Genomic DNA, 4,091 nt, shown 5'->3' with positions numbered 1-4,091 from the left:
AAAAACGTTTCTGCTAACTGGCGTGAGATGCAACCCAACCCTTGCCAGAAGTCCTTCCTCATGGAATCGCAGCCCATGGTCCAACATCTCTTCAAATATCTGAACAGGGCTATCATATCCACTCTTAACTTTCTCTTCTCTAGGCTAAACACAGACAACTCCCTAAACTGCTCCTCATAGGGCTTGATGGTTTTGAGATCCTTCATCATTTTTGCTACCCTCTTCTGGACACACTCCAGCTTCTCAACATCCTTTTTGAATTTTGGTGCCCAGAACTGGACATAGGAGTATTGCAAGTGAGTCTTGACCAAAGCAGAATAGAGTGGCACTATTACATCCCTTGATCTCGACACTATCCTTCTATTTGTTACAGCCTAGGATCACATTGGCCTTTTTATCGGCCACAGTACACTGTTGTCTCATGTTCATCTACTAGGACTCCTAGTTACCTTTCACACATAGTTTCATTGTCATAACAACATCTTGTGGAATCTTGGAATTTGTAGTTTAGTGAGGCACTATTGCTGTCCAGTTTCTAAGGATTCTAAATAACCCTTCCTAAACTGCCAATTCTACGATTCTGTGGGAAGGAGCCATGGAGGTTAATGCTTTTCACCCAAAATGGTCCTCAGCACATCCCTGAGCATGTTTCCTGGCTTTTTTGGCCCCTGTTCCAGCCTTTTGAAGCTCTGGAGAGGCTTCTTGGGGAAAAAGATCTCTCTTGGCCCAGTAATGGCTTAGAGAGGGGCTAACAGTGGCAAAATGGCCTCCACTTCCCCAAAGGGATCCTGTGGGATCTTAAGGGGCAAAATGTTATTTCATTTCCCCCCAGGCAATACAATGTGTGGGTACCCTTGAAATCCCTAGGGGGCCAATGTGATCCCCCAATCCCCAACAGTAGTCCATCCCCATCTTGAAGATGTCTTAAGACTGTGTTAAGGCTGCTCTCCAGTGCTTCATCCTCACCAAAATTGGAGTCCAGATCCCAGCCCGCTTGCTGTGCCTTTCCCAATGAGTGATTTGTAAGTCCATTATTCTGTCTTTCTCAACAAATGGGCCTCAAAGTGTCCCTTTTATGCATCACACACTGTGGGTATGTGTTTCTGATAGAAAGATGGAGGGAATGTGAAAAATAGAAAGGCAGGGAAGAGATGCTTAAGGTGAAATGCTGAAGTAGTGCAGATGGATAAGAGGGAAGGTTGGAGAGCGGAGGGAGAAAGGGAATGGGATCAGGCCTCTGGGAGCCAGGAAGGGAAGTCGGGAGCAAAGCCAGGATCGCCTAGCCTCTGTGCGGCCAGGAAGGGACATCTGGGAAGGGCCAGGAGAGGGGTCTTGCACATTGGGAGGCAGCCATTAACCTGACAGATTTTAAGAACAGGTTTCAGTGAACTGATGAGAACCAGGTCAAGCCCTTGTTTTCAGAAATATTAAGGACTGCCATTTAGCAATTATGAATAATATGCATGAAAGGAGGAAAGGGGGACACAAAAACACATATTTCTCTAATGTTTCTTTTTTTCTACCTGAGCTACTTTAGCTCTATCTTTGATTCCCTAGAAACCAAATTGAAATCTATGGGTGTTTGCAAGAAATAAGTTAGAAAAAAGGGATTACCACCCTGGCTCTGAGGTGCTTCTTGGCTCTGAATCCCAGTCCCGTACACAAGCCAATGTACAATGCAATCTGAGGAAAACATTCCCAGATGCAGCTCAGCAATAACATAGCAGAGTACAGAAGCAAATATCCAGATATAGCTATTGGCAATGAACTGACCATTTTCCACAAACCCCAAAAAAGTCACAGACAGAGTTGATTTCATGCAAGTCTTGGAAGTTCTCTATCTTGAGTTGCAAAATAATATAAATATTTGCAAACTCTCCTCTCTGATTTCCATCACTTTCTCTTGTCCACACAACTCCAATCAAATCCAGTCCACACCAATCCACATGTGACTGTTTTGGTTGTGAGCCATCTCCTGGTGCCACACAGCATGAAGCAACCTCTGCAGTTAGCTTGCATCATGCCAGGTGCTCTGAATCAGCACTCTATGGCAGTCTCACAGGATATGATGCCACCCATAAATCAAAATATTTTACACATTTAATGGAATATTCTTTCAACAGTCCTTTGTCTAACTTTCTGCTTCCACTGATTCCCTCAAGGAAGTTCACCCACAATATCTTCTTTGCTAGCTCCTATGAGTAAGGATACAATTGTTCCATGGATTGGGGGCATCCACAACAGGGTCATGATCGAGTCACTCTCAGCAACTTTATTAATTTAATCTCAAATAGATAGGGGTGAATGGGGGCTAAATCTTGGGGTAATACCCTCCTCTCTTAACTCTGATATTCAGTCTTGTATATCATTGTCCTTCTTTACAGAAGAAATTGTGAGACATCAGAGAGTGCACACAGGAGAGAATCCATACAGATGCCAGCACTGTGAGAAATGTTTTTCTCAGAGGTCAGGCCTAGTGAAACATCAGAAAATGCACACAGGAGAGAAGCCATACAAATGCCAGCATTGTGAGAAATGTTTTGCCTACAAGTCAGTCCTTGGCATGCATCAGAGAGTCCACACAGGACAGAAATCATACAAATGTCAGCATTGTGGGAAATGTGTTTATTCGAAGTCATATCTAGTGACACATCAGAGAATCCACACAGGAGAGAAGCCATACAAATGCCAGCATTGTGGGAAATGTTTTGCTTTCAAGTCAGCCCTAGTGATACATCAGAGAGTCCACACAGGAGAGAAGCCATTCAAATGCCAGCATTGTGGGAAATGTTTTTCTCGAGTCATACCTAGTGATACATCAGAGAATCCACACAGGAGAGAAGCCATACAAATGCCAGCATTGTGGGAAATGTTTTTCTCAGAAGTCAGCCCTAGTGATACATCAGAGAATCCACACAGGAGAGAAGCCATACAAATGCCAGCATTGTGGGAAATGTTTTGCTTTCAAGTCAGCCCTAGTGATACATCAGAGAGTCCACACAGGAGAGAACCCATACATATGCCAGCATTGTGGGAAATGTTTTGCTTTCAAGTCAGCCCTAGTGATACATCAGAGAGTCCACACAGGAGAGAAGCCATTCAAATGCCAGCACTGTGGGAAATGTTTTTCTCAGAAATCAAACCTAGTGATACATCAGAGAGTCCACACAGGAGAGAATCCACACAAATGTCAGCATTGTGGAAAATGTTTTTATTCAAAGTCATACCTAGTGAGACATCAGAGAATCCACACAGGAGAGAAGCCATGCAAATGCCAGCAATGTGGGAAATGTTTTTATTCAAAGTCATATCTAGTGACACATCAGAGAATCCACACTGGAGAGAAGCCATACAAATGCCAGCATTGTGGGAAAGGTTTTTATTCAAAGTCATACCTAGTGATACATCAGAAAGTCCACACAGGAGAGAAGCCACACAAATCTCAACAGTGAACTAACATTAATTCTGTCAAGAAGGAATATAAATATACATTTTCGACCCAATGGTGTTAAGAAAATGACCTTTTGTTTTTATTTGTAATGTTTATCAGCTCATATATCTGTTTATGTTTTAAAATAATATTTTGTTAAGTTTAGGTTTCCATTGCTATTACTATAGACATTTGCTTTGGTTTATAAATTTGGCAGGGGATTATGGGTAGTAGTATAGGTTAGCTAGATGGGGGACTGGGATTTGTTGCAGCTGTACAGAATAGTTATAGGAATGATAGCCTTTGGAATGTGTGGGATGTTGGCTGAAGAAAGTTGGGGGCCAGTAGTAACAGAAAGGGGCTAGTTTCTGGGAATGGCAAAGGGGGCCTAGTTAACTGTGGGGCATAGACTGTGGGAATTGGAGGTGGGGGCTAGGTTTGGTTGAGGGTGGAATTTTAGGTTTTCAGGTTTTAATGTATTTTTTGCTTGGGGTGGGCACTTATGCCTTAAATGCTAAATTTCTGACTATGTGTTCTCAATAAAGTTATTTGCTGTTTCAACAGACTGGACTCTTTGATGCACAGAAGTTCTGAATTTGCACTCTATCATTCTAAAACTGACACTTTCTTCTCTCCTCAATCCTCAGCTCCATTCCCAGCC

At 42.8% G+C, this 4,091-nt stretch overlaps 1 pseudogene; it reads left to right on the top strand.

Moving 5' to 3' along the window:
- Positions 1-2,392: 2,392 nt before the first annotated feature.
- LOC121920747 lies at positions 2,393-3,812 on the top strand (annotated as a pseudogene).
- The last annotated feature ends 279 nt before the right edge of the window (positions 3,813-4,091 follow it).

This window comes from Sceloporus undulatus, chromosome 2 (assembly GCF_019175285.1).
Source record: "Sceloporus undulatus isolate JIND9_A2432 ecotype Alabama chromosome 2, SceUnd_v1.1, whole genome shotgun sequence".
Classification (NCBI taxonomy): Eukaryota; Metazoa; Chordata; class Lepidosauria; order Squamata; family Phrynosomatidae; genus Sceloporus; species Sceloporus undulatus.
The sequence above is the reverse complement of the archived record's forward strand: the minus strand, read 5'-3'. Positions and strand labels throughout refer to the sequence as shown.